Source organism: Aythya ferina, assembly GCF_964211825.1.
Source record: "Aythya ferina genome assembly, chromosome: 2".
NCBI lineage: Eukaryota > Metazoa > Chordata > Aves > Anseriformes > Anatidae > Aythya > Aythya ferina.
Window position 1 is genome coordinate 137,603,965 of NC_140297.1, and position 25,128 is coordinate 137,629,092.

Sequence of the window (25,128 nt, forward strand, 5' to 3'; positions counted from 1 at the left end):
GAGCACCTCTTAGTCACTTATTCTTCCTCATTTCAGATATCTCAGCATTTCATTCTTTGCCAGGTAGCAGGTTTGCAACAATCAGGCTCGGTCCTGATGTACTGGGATGTACTGATGTACTATTTTACAAGACTTGTAAGAATTATTGTATTCGAAGAACAGGAAACTCAATGAAATTGTACACAATTTAACCTCCTACATTGTTTCCGTAGCTTAAAGCTCGCATTAACTAGTGCCATCTGCACAGATGCCACAGAGCATGTATGGAAGCAGAAGTGAAATCCTAGCACTGTAACAATACAGTTATTATTCTTAATAACTAAAAGAAAGTTATGGTTACCATAAGAATTTTTGCTCTGAGTTTGCATGTTGTTCTGTTTATAATCTACAAACAGTTTCTTTATCAGCCAAATAAGCCAGATTCTGCTGTCTGGAAATAAAATTGTTTGCCCGAGTTTTTCTTCAACTGTAAAAGTGAATACAGAATGTCAGTTTAACTTTTTTTTTTCTTTTTATATTTTTTTTTCTTATGCAGGCCATTGCTGCATTTAGCTGGAATTGTATGCATGTCAGGTTGGAGCAATAAGCCATCAACACTAAAAAGTAGCTACAAATTCTGTTTGAACACTGGTTGATCCTAAATTGCTTGTTTCCATTTTAAGACTTTCTTCTTGCTTTCTCTTTTCTTCCAATTTTGTGGCCAAAAATCATGCAGACTAAATTTGTTGTGCTGGAGGACTTGTTCTAATATGCGGTCTTCTATGTCAGCTTACAAGACAGAATGAATTTTCTGGCAGTGTGGTATATCAAGAAAATGCTGATGCAGCCTCACTCACAGCAGCACTAGGAATTGTTGCTAAAGTATATCTACTGAGCCATAATTCTTTTTTTTTTTTTTTTTTTTTTTGTAACCATTTTAGTTTTCTAGCTTCAATGGAAAATCAGAATGAATATCTCCGTCCTTTAAACCAGCCGTAGTTCTTACAAGGGTTTTACCTGTTCCGAAATAGAAATCCTGTGGCTGTGGCTTGTGAGGTCTCAAAATCCTTGGTGTTAGCACAAATGCACAATTTCAGCAGCTTGATCACTGGGCAAGGAAAAAAAAAGTAGTAATCATTTGTGGTTGATTGGTTTAGCTTTATGAAACACGTGGACTGAGTTAAAGATGGTGCCCTAACTTTTAAAGAAGGGAACAGCTAATTTAATGATATGTCATCTGAAGTTTTTAGTAATGCTTCTGATCAGCTAACATGCTATCTTCCCTGAATTTGGTGGATTTCAAAATTACGGCATTTCAACTCAGATTATAAAATGTCCAAATGTAACCTTCAAGTATGCTTAAAGATGCTTGCATGCATTTTATTTTCCCTTTGCTATCTGACTGTGCTTCTTTAAGTACTGAAATGGATGGTGACCGCTTCACTTCTTACTCTGAGAAGCTCAGGTTTTTGAAACACTGGGTAAAGGCTTATTTACAAGCCCCCTGCTGATGTTAATGGGAGTGGTAGCGTACACACTTTGAAAAAGTAACCAAGAAACAGAAAAATAAAACAAGTGAATGTTTAGTTTTTTATAGTACTCAGTTCCTCTCGGAACCTTAATAGGTGCTTCAGCACGCTAATTCCACTTTGTTATTCCATTAAAAATTGGAACCATCTAACTATTTGGACAATAAAATACACTGCAGACCCAAAACTCTTACAATGTCCTTTATACCAGAGTGTTTGGAAATGCGTTACAAGTCCAGCAGAAGAGAAAGGTGCTGTTTCCGTGGGCCAAAATTTCAATTTAAGGTTTAAACTGAAACAAAAGCTAATCTGGATCTCTGAACTCGGGGTGAGAAATTAGCAGCGGGTGGAATAGCTATTACAAAGGTCTGAAGTCAGAGAGTTGCAAATTAGGCTGCAGTCTGTGAAACACTATCACAGATATCACAGCTAATTATAAGTAAAAAACCCTGAAATATAATGGAAAACGAGGGTCGCCATGAAATGCAGATGGAGTCTGGTGAGAAGTGACACGGTTCTCAATGTAACTGCACGTTAGGAACGTTTGTACTTGTCTGTGTATTGACTGGAAGTTAATATACTGCCTGGGTTATAAATAATTCATTAATGCCTCCTGTGAGATTTTTGCATGTTTATTAAACGTAATCACCAAGAACCGAAACCATAATTGTCTGCAAATTCGATCTGTTGCAAGTGGAGTTGATTGTTGTTATTATTTGACTGCTCTTGCAGCATGACCAGTTTGGTGTCTCCTTTTTAAGTCTTTTTTCCATTTGTTTTTTGTGTTTGTTTTGGTTTTTTTTTTTTTTTTTTTTTTTTTACATATTGTATTTGACAGTGGAGGGAAGAGGGAGAGGTCTAAATGTTATTGAAAACAGAAAATAAAGTTGAAATACTTTTGACATATTTTCCTACAAATTTACTGTATTTTAGACTCAGTGTTCTTGAACTTTTGTAATACGTGCTTTTTTTTTGCAACTGCAAGAAACGTTTGTTATCATGACAGCTGGTGGAATTGCTGAACTTGCAGACCTCTATTTAGGCTCCTGTGCTTAACTTTAATGCATCTACAGTTCTGAATAACTTAAAGCAATAAAAGAAATCTAATTACTGCTTTGTGGAAGCATCAAGCTCTCAGGAACGTGTGCACCTTCAAAACCAATTGACATGACTTGAGTGCAGGTGTCCTGTTGCTTTTTGAGGAAACTCTGCTCCCAGTAAGAGTTGGCTGAACAGTTAACCCAGAGGTACTTCAAGTTTCTCCTCTGATATATATCCTTTCTGTTTGGCCAGCCAGCAGCAGTAAACAAATGCTTCAGCATCAATTTCTCCGTTCCAATGTGGCCAGCCAGTAGCAGTAAACAAGTGCTTCAGCATCAGTTGCTCCAACTAAGATAAATGTACTTTGAAACCTACCATAAGCTGCAACTTTGCACTACCAAGTTTTTAAGGGGTGTATAAAAAATCTGAAGAGTAAAAGTAAGTGCACTTTATCACGCTGCCAGTAAAGTCCCCCATCTCATCAGTGTCTCTGTTCTATTTCTCCTTGTATTATCCTTTCTATGTCAAGGAAGCACTGCTTTCCCCAGACAGCACCCATAAAGTCACAGTGGGCATGACTTCGTGTTCTGAGCAGAGACATCCAACGTCCTCACTGTCACTCCTGAGGTGCTTGTTTAGTGCCCACTGAAGCCTGAATCCCTTTAAATGCCCAAAGGAGGTGAGCCTGTGCCCACAAGATAATGAATTCAAGATCAAGCTTTTCTACATACAAGTAGTTCGAAACAGTGAGAACAAGCATGCTATGACTTGATGCCCTGGCAACCTTCCTGAGCTTGGAATCACATTCTCACGGTGCTTAGGACAGCAACAAGAGTGGAAAACCTGTGGGTTGTGGGACTTAACATATTTCAGCCTGTACGACTCCTGAGAGTTGAGCCAAAGAGTTTGTGAAATGAAAAAATATGGTAGCAGAGCCTCCTCAGTTCCAGGCTATTGCAGAGGAGATCCATTTGCAGCCTGTTCCTGACTTTTGTTTTGGGAAAGGAGTTTTTGAAGCACATTTTTGAACCTGGGACAATGCTGCTAGCATCCTTTTGTACTGCCTTGTGTACTGGTGAGATGTTTTGTATAAACTGTGTAAGCTGACACTGGAGACTGGCTGACTGAGAAATTCACAAGTTAACTAGTGTGGTTTTCATTTGAAATTCAGGCAGAGCTGGCAGTAAAACATGTTTGTCTTTTCCGTTTAGTACAGATGTAACACGATTGGTCTTAAAGTGCAGAAGCAACCATTCCCATCTCTGGGGAAATGATATAAATAGTGGCTGTTTCTTGTTAGTCTGGCTTCAATGTACCTAATGTGCCAAACACTGAACCACAAAATATTTCATTAACTGCAAAGGTATCAAAGTGGATAAAGATATAATTCATCTATAATCCTGACTTTCAGTATCTTTCCGTACTGCGTATTTCTTGGTGTGCAGTGCTGTTTTACTTATCTTACAGTTACTAAGTGATGGGAAAACTGTTTCCTAAGCGCCCTACAAAGTACATACCTTTAATCGGTGCTCATTATTCTGTGATCTAGCATAAATACCGTAGAGCACAAAAAGGGGGGCTTGTGAGTGGCTTTTTTAGAATCCTGAATAGCTGTTCCAGGAATTCTGCACTGCTTTCTTGCCTCCTGTTTTTATGGAGTGCCATATCTACAAAAAGTACCGCTTGAAAAGTGACTCTATTTTGAACACCATGGGCATAAAAGACCATGAAAAAATGTGATGTAGTTCTGTGCCAAATTTGGACAGCACTTTGAAAGTAGAAGTCCTAAGAGTGACCTGAGAAAGAGAGATGCTAAGGTAATGGATTGTGAATTTTTCTATCAGTTTGTGATTGGTGGAACAGAATCTGTTCTACAAAAGAAATAGCAGCATATTTACTTTTTCATTCTTCTTCCTTTCCCTATTTCAAAAATCAGCCCTGTCTTGGAATTTATGATACTGGGCAAAACTCCAGGGAACAAGAGAACATGAAAAATGTCCAGGCTTCTGAGTCTGTTAGGCATTCATGCACATAAGGAAAGAAATCATTTGTAGACCTCTTCCCCACTCCCCTCATCCCAAAAAGAAAAAAAGAAGAAAAAAAGAAATAGGAAAAAAAAACGCTTCTCTAAAGATGTGTAATACTCAGTACAATGTTGTTTTATGGCCTGGCATCAGTTCTACACATGTTAACAAAATGTCTATCCATCAGCCCTTTGATGTGGCTTCCAGATATCCCTATGCTCAGACTAAACCATGCATACAATGGAGTTTGGAGCAGAGATGTTTTCAGAGCCTGGTGCCATCACGTTATGGCTCCATTATCACATTTTCTCCATGTGGATTGTTTTGCTGTTCGTTCCAAAACGTTGAAGGGTTTGTGAGTTCACTTCTGTGAGGCTGTCTTGTGCGACTGTAAGTTGATGCTTGTCACAGCTACCCTCAGAATTCAAGAGATGGTTATGGAGATTGGGTTTTTCTGAGTGCCAGCCCATTACTTCATGATAGCGTACTGGGGGAAAGGAGATGAAAGAGAAACAGTGAAAAAGAAACCAGAGAAAGGGTGAAGAAGAAACATTGCCATTGTTAGGAAATGTTATATTTTCTTTGAAAACTTTGGGTCAGTATTTGCTGAAAGAAATAGTACCCTATATATGTTTGTGTGCGTGTTTTATTAGTAACAGGACTTTGTACTATTATTTGGGGGATAGTTTTTATGGCGTGGCTTCCAGGAGTGGCAATACTGCCATCACTTGTTCTTAAACAGAGGTCTTGTCATGGTTAAAACAGGTAAATTAATGTGAAACTGATATGGAGGAAGACTTTTCTTTGTAACCTCACAATTTTTCAGATGTTTTCTTTGTTCAATCTGCTGGAAGGCCTACAAAATTGTAAGTCTAAAGTGCATGCTAAATTTTGTGGTGTATAGAGATTGCCAAATCTTCTAAAACTTGAATTGCCCATTTAAAACCCAAAAGCTAACTAAAAGCATTTAATTCTTCTGGGGAGAACTTGGCAGTAGTTTTTCTTTGGATTCTGAATGAGCAGTAAGCATTTAAGTAGGCATTTCTTCTAGAAATCTCCTTATCTATGTATGCAACAAATACATCTTACAGGTAATTTGTATGGACGTGACTGATGTTGTTAAGGGGCAGTGGTCAAAAAAACATTGTACCACTTTAGATTGTGTTTGAAATATCAGTGGAACAAGTGAATGTGTGTATGTGGACGAAAGATTCAAAGTGGCTTACATTTTTTAAAAAAAGATTCTTCTGACAGTTTTGCTGGAAGGCAGCAGTTCACATTCACCAGTGCAATGTGATCTTTGTAATGTTCAGACGTTACCAAAACGACTAGACCGCATCTATAAACAGGGAGCTGAGAATAGGGAAAAGGGCCTGGTCAGCCATCACTACAGATCTTTGAGAGGGTCTTAGAATCATAGAATCATTAGGGTTATACAAGACCTCCAAGATCATCTGCTCCAACCACCCCCCTACCACCAATGTCACCCACTGAACCATGTCCCTGAGCACCAGGTCCAACCTCTCTTTGAGCACCCCCATGGACGGTGACTCCACCACCTCCCTGGGCAACCCGTTCCAGTGCCTGGCTGCTCTTTCTGAGCAGAAATGTCTCCTCATTTCCAACCTGAACCTCCCCTGGGGCCATTCCCTCTAGAGCTGTGAGAAGAGGCTGACCCCCAGCTCCCCACACCTTCCTTTCAGGTATCTATAGAGAGCAATAAGGTCTGCCCCGAGCCTTGTCTTCTCCAGACTGAACACCCCCAGTTCCCTCAGCCACTCCTCACAGGACTTGTGCTCCAGACCCCTCACTAGCTTTGTAGCCCTTCTCTGGACATGTTCCAAGGCCCTGATGTCCTTCTTGTACTGAGGGACCTAAAACTGAGCACAGTACTCGAGGTGTGGTCTCACCAGAGCTGAGTACAGGGAAACGATCACCTTCCTGAAGGAACAATGTTAGCCTTAATTGCCTTCACTGCCAGTGTCTAGTGAGAGCAGGACCTTCTTAAAATGGACTAAGTCGACCTGCTGCTAGGCACCTGGTTATGGTCTAGGTTCCTGCAGTGCCTTCTTCACCAGAGTCAATTGGAGCCTGGAAGAGCTGAATGCTTCCCAAAACCCCTTGTCAGGCCTTTGCTCTGTACAGTAATCTAAGCATGGGTTTTAGCTACTCTGCTTCCTCAACTGCAACCTACTAAATTGTGACACTAGAAATTAAAATGTAACATTTAGGTTGCTTGTTCTGTGGGCTAGCAAATTTATCTAAGCACACAGTTTTGTAGTCCTTTTGATGATACCAGTATAAGCGGATACACTGTAATATTTTTTTCTTCCTACCCATTCCTTTGTCTCTACTCCCACACAGCAGTTAGAAGAATTACTATGGGATTTTATTTCAGTAATAATTTACAAATACACGCAGGGTTTAGAGAATGATTGTGAAAACTTCTTTTTTCTTATCCACATTGAAAAAGTTATCTTCTAAAATTGCATTGGATCCTTCTTGCATTCTAATACACAAGAGTATCTAAAGGGTAGTCCTGGGTTTGGCAGATGTAGTACTGGCCTGAGGCATGAAGTAAAAAAAAAAAAAAACACCACACAGTATTGAGGAGGAAGAAGGAAAGAAACTATATTGTACTTTTCATTATGAATAAGTAGGTGCCAGAAATGCTAGTGCCAGGTGTCAAGGATTAGTGTAAAAACATCTGTTCATTACAGGAGTAGTCAAATAAGTGTAGTAATACGCTTATATTTGTTAGGTGCAGACAGTGTGCTACACCTTGTACAAGAGAAGGAGGACTACCAAGACAGTTTCATGTCCTAGTGAGTCTGCAGTCCAGGAGATGAATGCAGTGCTAAAAAATTTACATGTTTTCCACGCAAGTCTAATGGAAAACTGCATGTCTAAAAACATGTGGGTTGGATGATCTGTTCAGTGTAGATTCAGAGGTTCCAACACATGGTACCAATGTGGAGGAAGATCTGGTTGATGGACCTAGCATTGTCACTGAAGTAGAGGAGAAACACTGAAAGCAGTGAAATCTAAAATGTTCAGGCCAGGGCTGAGGTGAAAGTGGGAAATAACTTGGTCAGTCACATTGAAATGTTGACCAAAGTAGTTCAATGGGAGAGGTGTTATGACAAGAAATGTGTGGTCACAGCAGCTGAGAGAAATGATTACTCGGTTATATAGGGTTCATAGTTTTGATGGACACAGACATGGTATGCTTGAGAAACATTGAACTAGCTGCAACAGTGTGGGTAGACTTCACATACTGAGAATTCACTTGTTAGGATTTCAGGCTTCACATTTGCACTTTATAAGAACAAGAAGTACACATGGTGAAAATGATGGGCTGACCACGGTTGCTGGGCTCTTTAAGAGAATTATATTCAACTCCTTGGTTTGCCTCACTAGTATGTGCTTCAAAATTCAGCTATCATTCATTCTTATTATTTTAAACCATTGTTACACAGTTCTTTATACAGTTTCATCAGCCTAAAAAGAGTATTTCAGGCTTCTAAGATGTTAAAGGCCTTGCACTTTGCACTGTAGCTTTATTGTACATTGTAGGCACAACAATGAAAAATCATGTATTGTGGTTTGTCAAAGCAAAAATAATTGTAAAGCACATTATACCAGTAAGGTTTATTCAAACTGATTGTGTATGAAATGTTAAAGATCTTGTAAGGCTGGTATAAAATCTTAATTATGTCAAAGAACAAGTTTTGTTTATAGAGTTTCTCAGTTGCTGTCGGTCGGTACTTGTACCAACAATATATCATGAAGTAATATGCAAGTTATCTAGAATTTCATTGAGAACAAATATACTTCTAATTCATTTTAACAGGTAAAAGAAAATTATTGACAAAAATGCTCCTGCAGGGGCTCTTCATGGGCCGCAGCCTCCTCCAGGCCACATCCACCTGCTCCACCGGGGGCTCCTCCATGGGCTGCAGCGTGGAGATCTGCTCCATGTGGGACCCATGGGCTGCAGGGGGACAGCCTGCTCCACCAGGGGCCTCTCCACAGGCTGTGTGGGAACTGCTGCTGCATGCCTGGAGAAGATGAAGGGCCTGAGCAGCTCTCTGAGGAGAGGCTGAGAGCTGGGACTGCTCAGCCTGGAGAAGAGGAGGTGCAGGGGATCTCATCACTGTCTGTACATCCCTGAGGGGAGGGTGCAGAGAGGATGGAGCCAGGCTGTGTGCAGTGGTGCCCAGTGCCAGGACAGGAGGCCCTGGGCACAACCTGGCCCCCAGGAGGCTCCCCCTGAGCACCAGGAGCCCTTCTATGCTGTGCGGGTGACGGAGCCCTGGCACAGGCTGCCCAGAGGCTGTGGGGTCTCCTCCTTGGAGCCCTTCAGCAGCTGCCTGGACGTGGTGCTGGGCACCCTGCTCTGGGCGTCCCTGCTTGGGCACGGGTGGCACTGGCTGGCTCCAGAGGGCCCTGCCAGCCTCAGCTGTTCTGTGATTCTGACTCCTTTCAATCATACTAGTCAGAAAAGTTAACTGCTTTCTGTGATTAGGACTGAGATCCTACACTGACAAAGTGCAAACTGGAAATGGAAGTGTAAACATATGAATTAGTTAAAAAACATCTTAAATAAGTACCACACTTACGTGATTTTTCAAATACAAAAATCAAAATAAAAAAAAAAATTTATATCTTTACTTACTTTTTTTTTTTTTCCAGGAAAGTTATTCATGGTTAGATATTCACCTTTAGCATACAAATTCTGGGAGTTTCCAGTACTCATATTACACCTTTTTATTGAAGTTGCAAAGGAATAAAAGCAAAGGGCCTGTTAAAGTGCCTTTAACAGAAAAAAATATTTGTCCTACACATTTTTTAGGTTTACATCTTTAGACAAGCTGAAAAGTATGTTTCTCACAGTGTGCATTTGGTTTCCCCATTAGTTTTTATTCTGTCATTTATTCCATAGGCTGATTTACAAATCTGAACAAAAATAAACGAAAATGCTTGTTCTTCTAATAGCTGCACAGTCCCTTGACATCTGATATCTATTGCAGTGTTGGAATTTAGGACCTCTTTGTGAAATGTTAGTCTCAAGACCAGTGTATAATGTTTTGGTATAAACTACTTCACCCCCACCCCAAATCCCATTTCATCTATTTGTATTTAAATTATCATATACAGGGTGGAGAATGGAATAATACCATGATGTAAGATGAATCAATAGTCTGTAAACTGTACTGATTTAGAAATTGCATCAAATCAGTGGGTTTTCTTTCCTCGAGTGCAGAGAAGCAAGCAAATAAAATAGAATTTTACTTGTGTTTTAAATATTGTAGCTCAGCAGGGAGGGATGTTAATGCTGTCTCGGTACTTCTGTATTGTTTAATATTCTGGGCTTTATCTTTTAATCGTGTGCCTGGTCTAATGATCATTGTGCTTCGTTTGTGCTTTCACTGATGTTAACTGGACAAAGGCTTTTGTCATCCTTTATGTGTGCCAAGTTTAACATACTGCTTGTGAGAGAAGGTTTTTCATGGAATAATATTCCTTCACTCTAATGGAATTTGTTGCTGTAAGCTATATATACGACAGTTTCAGGACACCTTCTTCTGTGGTGTACTGCTCAGCAGAGTAGAGCATGTTCTACCATTCCAAATGGGAAATATCTGTCATCCAGCGTCTTGCCAACAGAGTGATTACTGAGCTCGAAAACGTGATGTCCTCACCACTCTTCCCCTTTCAAATAATCAGGAAGAGGACCTGAGATCACGTTATTCATTGTGAAGGAAAGGAAAAACAAGATCTTGAACTGTTGACAAGAATGTTCCTGTCTGTCTTATCTTACAAGCAGATACTACAGCTTGTGGTCTGCTGGCGTTTGTGATTTTGTTTCTTGGCATTGCAAACCTGAAGTCAGAGATTTAGAAGTCTTGGATCTATGTTCTCTGCTTCTGCCTCAAGTCCACTGACCTCGGTTTATATGCTAAAGTGCTCCAGGGATCTATTCACTTAACTGGAAATAATGCTCAGATGATACTTTATTTGACTGTATCTTTACACATTCTGCAAGTTGCTCAGCAAGTCTTTCTGGAAGTCTGCAGCTGTTACGCTGTGCATATAAATAGCCTATAGTTAATAAGCTTATTTATAGCAAGCCCAAGTCTGAAGGTTGTTGTTTTTTTTTTCTCATTCATTAGAGTTTCCAACCTTCAAATAAGTTAGACAGGATAACTGGATTGTACCCTTACCCACCAAGTATGGTGCGTCTACTTTTTCATTGATTAATTTGGTAGTTTAATTTAAAATTGCCTAGACATATTTAAATGGTGAATTTCAGGAAAGAGAAGCAGTTATGTATAAAGAAATATAAATAAGCCGGCTTCGATGGGTTGGTTAAATTTCAACACATTTGGTAATGATAATGTTCTACATTATATTACAATATACAATGCTTTATATTCTTTATATGTGGGCTTTGTTGCACACCCAAGAGCAGCATAACAACCCTCCTCATCCCTGTAGAATAACCAGCAGGCCGTTAAGAACGGTTGAGATCATTTGTTGCAGAAAGTCCGCAATGGCTAACACTTAAATTACTTCCATTTCTATTTATCTGTATCAGGTTTTCCTGTGAATTAAGAAGTAAGGGGATGTTCTCGGTCACACTTCAGTACAGGTTTCCAAATCTGGTGATGGCTGGAGCAGCATGAGGGAAGGAAGAATGCAATTGCAAGTATTGCCAGGGTCATGAAGATAAGGTACCACATAATCTGGAGGACAGAACAACAGTTCAGAATAATCTTGACAAATTGGTAGTAATGAAGTGTGATCTACTTGTCTTTAGGATGAAGAAATTGGATGTACAGTGTGTGTCTGATAGGGTGGCTCATGCAGGGTCCTTGCCATATTTGCTGAGAAGAGTTGTGAGGTACTTAGGGCTCAGCAGGCGTGGTAAAGCTTGCGACACGAAAATGAGGAGATGACATCCAGCTTTTCTTGGAAACGCATGTCCTGCCACGTGAGCAAGCATGCTTTAGGCAGATCCACAGATTGAGGGGTTGAAAGGTGGCACTTGGAGAAGGTGTTTGTACAGAGGCAGGTGGAGGCACTGAGACAGTCCTCGGGAGTGCTGAAAGCTGCTGAGAGAACCTCTGATCGCTGGGCATGCTGTAACTGCTGCAAAAACTTTGTTTTTCTAATTGTCTGTGCAGCCCATTTAAAGCTGTTTTAGTGACCTGTAAGCATAGGATTGTGCAATATCATAAAGCATGAATGCTAGTGATTTAAATCCAGACAATAACATGTAGATGGGAAAATACATGTTTTTTCTGTCTGTCAAATCACTTACTGCATGTTTGTGTTGAAAGCACAAAGAAAATTCAGTTCTGTTTCCCAATTAGGGAAAAAGTATGTCTAAAGGAAAAACAGGAAACCCCAACAAAACATTTCCCTGCTTAGCAGAGAATTGTTTAATACAGTTAATTAAGCCACCAAGAAGTTGAAGAGAGCAGCTAGTTGCAGTAATTTTAACTGCTTGGATCCAGCGGCATTGAAGGTGTTTTAACTGCTGTAAATAATTTTTGTGTGTTTTTAAAGAATATATTTTTTTTTCTCTATAATTGCATTTTCGTTTACATTTGTATCTTAGGAATAGATAAGGGTTTCTTCTCTCAGGGTGGTAAAAAAGATAATAGCGTAGTTTCAATAACTTCATTTTGCTTCCTTGAGCACTTTAAAATCTCTTGATGAATCTTTGAAGCAGAGAGCTGATCCTTTTTCCCTTTCATTTATTTGAAACCACATATTTAACTGTAATGTGGGTTATAATTGCTAATACCAATTTAAAGCTAGGATGTAGAACCAAGCGGAACCAGAGATCGAGGGACTATTATGTACTGCCGTGAGTAAAGACAGCACGTTGCTGTTCAATGCAGCACTGACCTGGGGTATGTGTGCAGTGAAAGTAGGTAATGTGGTGTCTTTCCCATCATGTAACTCAAAGCTTCCACCTCCTGTGGTGTAGACTAAGAGTCTGCTTTGTCCCTGTCTTCCCTTGTGAGTGAGCTGCAGTTACAAACTATATCCTATAGTAATCCACGCAAATTATTTATCTTAACCAGCATAATACGGTACAATTAGTTTAAAACCAAATTCATAATTAAGAAACCTCAGTTTATCTAAGGCTCTCTAGACAGTCATATGTGAAGAACCTCTGTGTTTTCAGAGCTCTCTTCATTTTTGCTGCAGCATCTCAGGCTTAATCAAACCTTTGCCTTTAAAATAATATAAAATGATTTTCTGCTACAGCTTTAACAAACATGCCCATTTAAAGGTTTTGTTCTGCAGTCGAGATCAAAATTGGTTGGATGTGTGTATCAATACGTAAGATCAATACAAAAGTAATAATAATAGCATTTATTACAAACTTCTTCGAACATTTTAAAAGAGATCTGGAAATAAGAGCCTTTTAAAAGAATTTTCTTACACTCAGTTTTTGTGCTTTTTTAAGAGAATAAAAACAAAGGAAAAATGATAGCACAGAAAGCAAAAGTGACTCAAACTGAGCAAAGGAATGAAATAATTCTGTGTTGCTCTTTCACATTTGTAATGAATGGTACAAAAATATTTAACTGTGATGAATAAAAGCACTCTCTCTATGACCTGCCTATCACAAATTTACTAAAGCAAGGAAAATGAATTGAGGATGCCACAATGTGACCTACTGCTTTGGTCCTTGACCTGGTACAGTCTTCACCCTGGGAACAGTACCCCCACAAGAGATAACGAGCTGCAGCGTGAAGACTGCATTGGTGGAGATGCCAAATTTCTAGCTCCCTTCCCCTCCCATCCCATCGTAAACCAACAGCCCTCCCCTGGCCTTAATCCCGGCCAGCTGGATTACTGCAGTCCCTTTTTGAAGTGGTGCAGATAGTCTCTCCTCCTTTTCCCATTCGTTTGAAATTAAGTACAGGGATCTTTTTTTGTTGTTTATCTGTGCTGAAGCAAGAGACTTTCGCTGTGGCCTGCAAAGTGGCAAATGATTGAAACCCTTTCAGTGGTCAATGAAATGAGCCGGCTCATAGCAGGCTGCAGTTTAGGGAGGAGGAAGGAAGTGGTGAGCAGGTCTGAAGGCTGTGACTTGCAGCTCCGTGGCTCAGGCCTGAATAGGCTGTGATGTCATGTGCTGGGAGCATGTTTTTGAATGACTACATAGGGTGGAAAAGCTGTACTGAAATACTTGTTCTGTGTTTTTCTGTCGACTTGATGTACGTTTGTGGTTGTTTAACCATAAGCCTGCTCTGCCATCACCCTGCTGAGTGCTCCCATGTGTGATGGATGTGGCTTCCCCAGCGCTGCTGCTTTGTGCTGGGGAGTTCTCATCCTGCAGGGGCAAATCCCAGGGAAAACTGAAGGCAGTAGGAGGCTGGGGCTTGCCATTGATTGTTTCTAAAGAGATTTTTCCTCTTCACTTGACCACTTGATGTAATCCCTGTGCTGCTAGTCATGTGAGGCATATTTGTTTCGGTTACAAATGTAATGCCATTGCTCTCAGATTTTCAGCTGACCTACAGAGTGGCCTCTCCCACCCAACATTGTTACCTCAGTTCTGGTTTATGGGAAGTGGTTAATTATGAAGTGCAAGACAGAAATATTCAGATAATAGTTTCTTGTTCAGGTGTTTAAGCATTAAACCCCGAAGAGACTGAATGTGCCAGCTGCCACTTTCTACTGAACTTCTCATTCCCAAGCAAAGTCATGGAGAGAGTACTCAGAGGCTACTGTAAGCTCATCTGATAGAATTTAATGTTCTGGAACTGGCATCATCACATCCAGGTCAGAAGATAATCCACCTTTTTTACAGTGTTAATGGTTAAGGGAGAGATAACATTCATATCTTCCTGAGTTCTCTGTTAAATATACCAGGTTGTTCCTGATTCAGCACATATGAGTAGTGATGAAGCTCTCACCATTCAGTTCTCTTTTCCTACTTTTAAACAACCTCAGAGAATTGTGGGGTGAATTGTTAAGACAACGTGGACTCCAGTATAACAATACATATTTCTGTAGCAACAGGACCGATATCATGTTGATCTGATGCTTAGATGTGGTCAGTTCATGCATGAAGAGTGGCTAGATAAAGGTGAACTTGACAGAGCATAGTTCCAATGGGAACAAAAGAAATTCTTCAGATCTGGTACATCTGTTTGATATATTTGATTTAGTCAGATTGAAGGTAAGGAGCCTTCTCTACAGCTGTTCCATTTTGTGGGCCTGTGGTATCTAAAAATACAGGATAAAGACTGTAAACTATGTATTGTGCTCCTCTGGTATTATGGACCACATTCTGACAAAGCTGGTGTAGGAGTCATTACTTCTCAAAGGTGGTCCAAGACTGTAGAATTAAATTCCTCAGGAAATACAGACTTTCACTGGCCTTCTGTTCCAGAGGAAGGCAGCTTCCTTTGATCTCTCCTTCTCTTCCATGGAAATACCGCATCACGTACATCTGCAAACACTGTTTCTCCAGTAAAAGTAAACACAAGTTTCTAGAAGAAGAGATTCCAATACAAGTTTTTTCTCCCCTTGTAATAAATTAAAGGACAAATAGTATGGGACAGATATTCATCCTGCAGAATGATTCACTAGCAGTGGGTGTTTAACATGTGCTGATTATAGCAATTAATAGATGGCCAGGAGGTACTCTGATGCTAAAGCTATGAATAAAGATATTCTAAACTAACTATTCTTGAAGAAAAAAAAACAGCTAAGGATGGATCCAGTATTAGATTTTAGTCCCTTGATTTAGGTTATAAGTATGTCTTAAATACCAGGGAAAGATCAGGCTTTGGGAATTGGTGGTTCTACCTGACAAAAGAGGCACCAATTCCATGAAAATCTGTACCAAAATTTTAGGGCCTCCACCCAGCAGGTTGTTTGGTAGGTGAACTGATGGTAGGAAACCAAAAATGAAATACTTCTTGAAGTTTCCTCAGTTTGCATCTGGTCTGCAAAAGCATCTGAGGAAGGCATTGCCTTCTTCCTGCCACTTGGGTCAGGACTGATCAAAGCACTTGGAAACAGAAAATCACTGGGGAATAGCGTGGCGTTTGTATTCTCCCCTGCAAAGAAATGTAGGCCATGGTGATACACAGTCCAGAGGAGCCATCACTGTGAGGATTTACACACATGACCCATCAGGTAAAAGAAACCCAACTCCCTGGTCCAAGCATTTAAGTTCTGCCCTCGGGTGAAGTCATTCCTTTGCCTGGGGATTCTCTTGGATTTTGTAGTCCTTCTGGATGCCCAAATATTCCTGCTGCTAGTATACTCTGGCTTAAACTTAGTTTGCTAAAAGATGCAGTAGGCCAGACCCATGACTCATGATGATCTGTATTTTTCTTTTTAACAGGAAATTAAGCAGCTTCTCCAAGACAGAGCAAATAACCAAATAGCAGGAGTCTGCATGCTGAGCTCCCACTTCAGTCTTCTGCTGACTGCAGTAGTTCATTAGCAAATAAAGAACCAAGATCTGATGCTAGGACCTTAATTTTAATGCTCTACATGGCTCCACAGTCCATTTTTAAATACATTCTTCAAAACCTCTACAGTTAGGTTGTCAGCCATTGGCCAAGTAGGAGTTCACTGCCAAGGGAACTGAAAATAAATGACATGGATTCTTTTGAGAAGAAGATCAGACTTCATATCCATTTATTAGGATTGTGACATCCCCTTTCTGCTTGCATGCTCCTTGTCCCAATTGAGTATGTCTCTGAGTGAATGGGGTTTTATTTCTTTTACAGTCTCAGGAAGAGGGCTAGGAGAAGGAGATTTCTATTTTTGTTTTCATGGGAACGTGTTGGTACAATGATGAGGGGGACCTGAAGTACCAAGGCAAATGTATTCTAAGTTTATTTTTATTTAAAAAAAAAATAAATTAATGCCATATGTGCCGAGTCCCCTTTTTGGTTGCTGGAAGTTTTGTGTTGTGCAGCCTGGCTTGCAGAGCTTTGAGAGAAGTCTTTGGCTGGAAATGCACGTTCTGCACCGAGGCAGGGATATTTTTGTTCAGTTGCTCTGCTCATTCCAAGGAGAGCTGGAAAATTTTGCAAGAAATTTTTGCTGTGTAAGATGCTTTGTTTCTGGGTGTGACAGCACACAAATAATATATATCTGACATAGTTGGGTTTGGAGTTACGTTGCTTTTGGCGATCTAATCAGGAAGATATTCAGTGAATGTTGTCAGAGCTGGGAATGGACCAGAGCACACATAAAACAATAACTGAAGCAACTCACTTTTTCTTGCAGCTAACCCAGCTGAGCTTTTTAGTAGAGAGATTTTTTTTAATTATACCTAATAACCAGAATTACATCTGCAAACTCTGTTTTGATAAAGGCTCTTAAAGCTGTTTATTGAAGAGGCAGTGCAGAGGACAACGTGCAGTGACCGAATCAAACAGATTCTGTTTGTTGGGGCATATTTTTTCTCCCTTACCTCTACCCCTGTTTACCCATAGTGTATTTTCAGCTGCCAACTGAACATACACTCAGTTTTTAACTGCACAGAGACATCTTCTGAAACCTGTGGCACTCTTTTCGGCTTTTTGCTTTGTCTTATATGGCCAAAAAACAGTACAGCCGAAAGCAGGTTTGGTACTTTTGATTTACTGTCTTGCTCGAAAGCATATGTGACATTGCACTCAGGAACTATAACTCTTCTTAGGATAAAAGAAATTGTTATAATCCTTTCACTAGCTAATTTCTGTGCGCTGCAAATGGATTGCTGTGCATCCAGGGAAAATTGCTCAAGGGAAAAAAAGACTTTGTGACTTTTATTTAGTGCATTTTGTGCAACAGTTACCAGGCTAGACAGGATGATTAATAAATTACTGGGTTAGTAACTCGGAGGGAATCACTTTTGCTGTAACTGAATTGCTAACAAAATCATACAACAACAACAACAAAAAAAGGGTTTTACAGTGAAATTAAATATTTTGAGTGGTGCTTTCTATACTTGACAAGCTAATGTACCCTCTTCATGGAATAAATCATTTTGCTGTGGTTTAGCAGGGGTAGAGTTGGGATATCACACAGAATTTGAACGTCTGTGGAGCCCTGGATTTATTAAGATGCCACAGGTGATTCTGCTGAAGAAATACGTGCCCTTCTGTTCCAATACAGTTTTAGTACTGAAGTTGCCTTAGTATGCGCTCGCACACCCGGCCATGCTGTGACAGCAAGCCTGCAGGATCAGCTTAGTGAAGTTGAACCTGAGCTCTCTGAAGCCGAATGGAGAGGGGAAGAAGGACATGAGGAGATGCACCCGGCCCCAGCTCCAGGTGTGGTTCGGAAAAGCCCGCGGCTCTGCCAGCGTCTCCGTGAAGCCGGGAGGATTCAGGTGGGCGCTCAGGAAGCAGCAGGCCGATAACTCCGTGATGGAGATGTGCTTCCACCAGTAGTGGAAGACTGGCTTTAAAGAGCCTTTTGCTCCATATGTATTTCCCCACCCAGAAATAAAGCATAAACTTTCTCAGACTAGCACATAGGCCAAGCATTTCAGGACTCCTAAATAAGTGCCTAATGCAGAATTGTTGTGCCCGTGTGCTCCAAGCTGAGCAGAGGCATTCTGCCTTTTAATTTCCTGACTTGCTTTGTGTTGTTTGTGTTGATTGCGTTTCCTCTAAGCTTTTAGCCATCCCGGCTAAAGCTCCCTTGTATACACAGAACGCTCAACATTTGTCACACAGAGATTTTTTTATGTACGCGCTTCTTGTTTAGGGTGGTTTTTATTTTTTGAGGGACGGCACGTTTTTGTCAGCAGAAAGTGGACTTAATCATGAACTGTGCTTTTTTTTTTTGTGATATTTCGAGCAAGCAAACATGGTTCATACAGTTTCCTTCTGTGTTCAGCAGTTCCGGAAGAGAAACCAAACAGCCGTATCTGTTTAGACTGCCTCCATTCTGCCGGTCCTTTGTAGCCCTGCCAAAGTTCTCCACATCACTGAGCCTCCCAGTTAAAAACAGAGCCCACTTCACTTTGTTCCTGGGGCTGAAAGCCGCTCACAGTATGGGATTTGGGGACTGAAATTCTTTCAAGAATGAATTACACTCTACCAGCTAGAGTAGTCAGAGGAGTAAATCAAAGGGATTATTTGTTTTGACTGGTGCCTGATTTGTTTTTGCCAATATTATGCTCAGTCAAAAAATTAAAAAAAGCCCCTTAATTAAGTGTGATATTTTTATAAGCAAAAAACAGGCAGAAGAATCTGGCTTGGCTTTCACTGTGTCCTCCATGCAGGGACTTTATCATCTGAGCCATACTGGATGCTTTCTGCTACATGTTCTAATGGACAACAATCACGTTTTAAAAATTGGGTGAGAGGATTATGGTTTGTATAACACAGTGATTAAGCAGGGGACAAAAGATTGTACCTATATCTAACAATCTGATCATGGGAATTTCTCTGCTTCTATAAATTGTTTATAAAGAATTAAAAACAAAATGACAGAAATGCAGATGACCGTGATACGAGGCAAGCAAAGCAAAATGATTTTAGGGGAAAAAGAAAACTTTTTTTGTTCTTCAGTTTTCTGAGCATTTGAAAAGAACTGTGATGAGATACAACTGTAGATTTTTTTTTTTTTATTCTTAGCAAATAATTACAAATGACTGCTGGAGAAACTACTACTCATCCTAGGACTGTTTCCAGCAGGTTATGCCTGTAAAACTATTTAGGAGACTTAAAGAAAGAGAACAGGAATGAACTGTTGCTTTCAACATTATAATAAAAATATCTTTAAAATTGTGCTGAAATAGTCAGTGTTAGTAGCTCAGAATACTTGTTGCTGAGCTTCAGAAGTCATTCTTTGATTATGAACTTCAAAAAAGTCGGATAGGACTAGCTAAATAGGCTATTTAGCTAGTGAAATAATTGCAAGTGAAATTTATGAGAACAGTCACTGTATAGCCTTTGGTAAAGAGATTTCAGGAGATAAGGCATGTAGGTGTCTCTAGCATTTTATCACGATACCAGAACAGTTGCACATGCAATGAACTTATTTGCACATGCAAATAAGGAAATCTACCTGATTGATATTTGGGGATTGCACTTTTTGACACTCTTCAGTTAAATTGCAGTGTTAATAGTTGGAAAATACTGATTCTTTGAGTCCTGTGGGACTCAAAATAGTTTTATACGCTTAACATAGCTTTAATAGCTAGGGTAAAATATTTCTGAGAATACATTTGAAAACTAGGTATTTACCCAGGAGCAGTGCTGAAGGAAGGATGCTGAAGGATGGGAAAAAGCAGCTTTAAAGATGCGATGGATGCCATCTCTGAACCCAGACATAAGCGGTAGCCTTATATCTGTAAAATTACAGCTTTCATTCATTCAGAGTTGCTTCTTTTGGAAATTCATGGGTTGATGAATATTTCATAGCTCATGCATATTTGTATTGAAACAGAAAATGTTTTGAACAGTGCTAGTAGGTGAGGTTTAGAGTTGCATTATTCACCGATTTGGTATGATAAATGTGTATATATAGATTGTTAGTTCAGTGCTTAGTAATAACCGCTTAAAGCTTTGTACCCATTGCAACTTCAAAATCAAGTGTGGGGAGCAAAACCTCTGGGTCAGGCACTTACACTCTTTCTTTGGGAGAAAGTTTTTTTCTGAAAGTGGGCCTATTGACTTGGGCAGGTCTCTGTTTTATTTAGGGGGATGTAAGCTGGCTGTATTTTAACCAGGAGCGATGTATTTTAACCCACCGAGTGATGGGTGCACACCTCTGCTGTTCTCTTGTGTCTTCTGGCACACCGACTGCAGCTGTGGCAGAGCACTGACTGCGAGCTTTATGGGGTTCTTGGAGGCTTTTACATTCAGCTCACGGAGTTTCTTAACATAAAGACCTATAGTTTGAGGCTGAGTGGATGTTCTAGAGGAATGAGTGAAGTGGGTTAATTGCTTTCAATGAAAGCTGTAGCTGAAAAGCTACTGCCTTGCGCTTGTACAATGGTGGAATTTCGCAGGCACTGAAAACTGGGCTCACATAGCCAAATCTTGCAGCCCAGGTACAGTTAACCACATCATGTCACCCTCTGTAGGAATATTTAGTACCTGCTAAACATGTAAATGAGACTGAATGGTGTTTTCATCAAAATCTAATAATAATTTGAATGCTCTTCAAATAATAACTTGACAGCCTTCTATTTTGCTAAATTCAGATAGCTGTGGTTGTGTCCATGGTATCCCAAGTTTTCCAGACATTTAAGCAGAACAGCAGGGTAGTTACTCTCCCAAAGCTTTTATAGTTGAATGTAGGGGTGAGTTAAGTAGATGACACATAGGAAGCAATTAAAATACTGCTTTGTAAAAGTTTAGAAGTACAGATTTTGAAATAAAAGTTCCAGAAGTTCAGAGCAACTACAGAAAGCTGTTTAACAGAAGTGGGTGAAGCAGGGGGATTAAATTCGCTAAGAGGATTTTGAGGCATGGGGAGTGACATGGTTGGGCAGTAGAAAGAGAAATCCTTTTACTCGGTCATGTTTAACTGAGGAATTAGGGATGCCAGGAAAAAAGAGGTCACAAAGGGGAGGCAGAGAAAGAGGATGGACAGAGGTGTGAATCACAGTATGTGCACAAGGAATTAAAGCAAAAATTACTTCACAAGATGCTGAGAGAGAGGAGACCCACGCTTTTGAAATCCTGACACAGAAAGAGGAACAAATAAAGGCAGATAAGAAATTTGAGAGTCTCTTTAACTTTTCAGCTCCACTGAAACCATAATCTGTTCTAATAGCAAGCATTTCTTGCAGGCTCTTATAGGCCCTAGAGGTGTCTGTCAGTTGGCTGCCTCTGGCTCTCACAAACTCTCCTTTCCAGTCACTTTGTTCCTGATGGTCACACCTAGATTTAAATCCTATGTATGCAGTATTTTTTCAACCCTTTTTTATGATTAATATTTTCAAGAACTCCCAGCTAACCTGCTTTTAATCCCTTTTTCCCCAGCTTAACATAGAGAGGCTGGAACGAACTTCGTGGAGCTGTCACACCACTAAGTAACGCAGCTGTAGGGATTTCTTGCAGTTTGGGTATGTTAGGTGTGACTTCATCTGAAAGTCCATCTTTATCATCCAGTCTTAAACCCTGCAAAGGAATAATATTGAGTACTTTAAAGGAACTCAGTGGAAAGGACACAAAAGGTAGGCACAGGATGGGGAATGACAGGAGAGAATGACTGTAGGGTAATTACATATTCCAGAAATGAGTGGGTTGGTGGGGGAGGAGGACAAAATGTCTGCATACAGCATGAATAATTGCTTGAGATAAACTAAGAAGGGGAAATTTAGATGAAATACCACGAAAAGCTTCCTTAGAGAGTAGTTTAGGTGTCTACAGAATGGCTGATTGGTTAGGTGCCAAAGTTTCATGTTCTAAATGTTTCAAATACTGCTAAATACTGAAAAGAAGACAAGTTTGCTGTCACATTCTGCCTCATCTGTGTATAATTTTCAGTCTGTTTTTGTTAGTTTCACTGTTCTAGCAAACAAACTTCTACTTAAAAAAGCAAAACAAATCCTACGTCTGAATGAATTAGCAGCTGAGCTGAGCTTTGCTCAGCTGTCTTCTAACTGGAGAGGCCTTTGGATACCCCAGATCCAAAGAGGACAAAGGGCTCCTGGGCTGTGGTCTGTCATATCCAACCCCCCAGCCTTGGATTTGTGAATTGAGCTCAAAGCTGAATTTCCCTTTTTCGTTTCCTTTGTTGTTTTTGGCTTATGTTCAGTCAGTGAACGTGACAGAAGGATATCAGTTAGAACAACGGAGGAAGGTGGATTTTTTTTTTTTTATTTAATTCAGGATTGTTTCTGTGACCTGGAAAGTTTGGAAGAAAAGCGAAAAGGAAAAACAAAGGAGCTTCTAAAGTAGCTGTATGTGGAGCCTGCAGAAGACTGGTGACCTTCGTTTGATAATTCCCCATCCATGTAGCAGACAGTGAATGAGTCAAAGGTAGTAGTGACAGAAATTACACAGCTGTTGGGTGAAGACTCCATTGTAGTTGTCTTTATAGCAGACTTTTGGAATTGGCTGAACTTCTACTGGCCTTGCACTTGCAGCCTTGTACATCTTTGATGCTGCTTTGGTATTCACAGTGTGTCGTTAAGATGTTTTCCTCTTGCTCATCCCGTCCTTTGATCTCTTTTGTTCTGATAGAAATTGAAATTAGCCTGGACTCTTTCAGCAGCTTTCTGGACATAATGTCATCCACCTTCTGAAAAAATCCATCTTCTCTTAATACGCATTTTGGTGACCTGCTTTTAGGGCTTTTTCCAGATGCTTCTTGTGTAGTAAAATCTAGCTCTCAGTGCAAGGAATTTTACATTTTATGTCAGTGCTAACAGTGACTTGACCAAACTGGATGTGTTTTGCTGAGCTACATGAAAGCAGCTCCAACTAAATTGTTTTGAATTGAATTTGTCCAGCATGGAGATAAAATGGGATCTAGCTGTATTTACATCTAAGCATTTCATGGAAAAATGAGATGAATTGACTATCTGGTAAGATGTATCACTCCTGGAGGACAGTCTGTTTGCTGGACATGGGTCTTAATAGCTGGCTATTTACCAGGGATATTAATGCATGGAGTATGTTATGTAAACCAAGAGAAATTATAAATACTCTAAACATAGCTGGGTTCAGATGGCTGTAGCAAGACTAATGAAAACTATATTTAAACTGTTAGTTGTAAGTGTTTAGACATGATTGAGCAAATTGTTTCTTGGCTGGTGTAGAGAGGGCTTACATTCAGCTTCAAAGGCTTTCACACAGGGTAAGTTTCCTTATCTTTCCCTTCTATAAAAGCCACAAGAAAAATCTATGCCCTTCTCTGCTTTCCTGCTCCGTTGAGATGTCTGTTCATACTTGCACTGATGTCCTTAACGCATTATCCAGTAGTTGTCTTTTGCATCTCCTTTCATAACAAGTGGCTCTTATCCTCCGCCATGCTAGTCCAGAGAAAAATGTTTTATTGTAATTCTTTTAATAGATTTTTAATTCTGTAACCTGACAGCACTCTCTTCTGCTTCTGTCATGTTTGTTTTGTTTTGTTTTGTTTGTCTCCTTTTTTTAAAATCTGTCAAAATGTTGTGTAGGAGATGTTATTTACCATTACATCTATTAAACAATTCAGGTGTGTGGCAAGTGTTCAGTTGCTCCAGATACTGTACGAGGATAGTTCTCAGAGCAAGCACCGAGAGGAGAAACTTCAGACCCAACCACCAAACACACACAGTGAATGGCTCCTTTGTGCATGTGGTTAACATGTTCCAACTAATAAACCTCACGAGCACTTTCATTTATAAAGGGTGCTCTGCCAAAGCCCTTGACACTGAAAACAGCAATTTTATTCAGTAAATATATATATATTTATTTTAAATTACAATGTAATTAGTAAAATGGGACCCTTGCAGACAAAAGCATCAAACCATGTTCTTTGTTTACCAACCTGCTTCCCACAGACTATTGCTTTAAGTTCAAAATATCAGTCATTCTCTGTAGAGACTCATGACTTTCTCTGACAAAAGCTTGTTGCAGTAGACGTCTTCATTCAGAGAGACATGAGGATATTGTCTGTATATTCAGGGAGCATCCAAACTGCATCAAAGCCAATAACCATCCATTGCAGATATAAAGCACACATCTTTTCATTGCTTCAGATCAGAGCGTGACGTATGCAAACTGGGCTTTTTCATCAATGAGATTTCCCAGTGTGATGGGTGGAAGGAAGGCATATACATAGATGCTGGACACATCACTGAACACCAGGGAAGTTATTCAAATGTTGGGATGGGTTCTGGGATGGAATGAAATAGAATAATAGTCCTAGATTGTAGTTTCAATTAGAGAAAAAGAAAAAAAAATAGAGAAATACAAGATATAGAAAATAGAAATATAGAAAATAGAATATAGAAAATATAGAAAAATATATGAACCCAGAATACAGCCCAGGCTCTGCAGATGTGGAGGGAAGAATTGGGAGCAAAGTATTTTTAGCTTATACATTAATTTCTTAGGATGTCTCTGGCATTGTGCATTGTCTGGATTAAAAGCATTTGTATTCAAGAGGTCTTTGTAAACAAACAAATAAACAAAAACCAAGTATATGTTCCCTGGAATTTCCACCACTGGTCATATGTTCACTGCTCCATACTTCTGATAATATAACAATATACTTGGCAGTTATTTCCTTTCTACTGAGAATCCTGGAAAAGCACTTTTTCTTGCTGTGGCTTGTTGACACGAGGAAAATGCCTTTGCAAATATTTAATAGCAGGCTGGAGACAAGAAATATGATTTAATATCCAGTAAGATGTGGGTTTATGAAAAACTGTGTATAAGGTCCTGGATTTGGGGGAAAACAAACGCTTTGTGATAACAGAAAACAGAAGCATTAAAGGCAGATTCTTCGTTTTATTTTAACACATTGTTATTGCTGGCCTAGATAATCTAACCATCAGTATTTCCCCTCAAGTATAAGAAAATGTACTTCTCTGGTTTAGGTCTAATTCTAGGTTC

The 25,128-nt window shown here is 39.8% G+C and overlaps 1 protein-coding gene across 2 annotated transcripts in view; it reads left to right on the plus strand.

Moving 5' to 3' along the window:
• Window positions 1-25,128, plus strand: part of CPQ (carboxypeptidase Q) — a 155,083-nt gene that overhangs the window by 53,454 nt on the left and 76,501 nt on the right. The window lies entirely within an intron of this gene.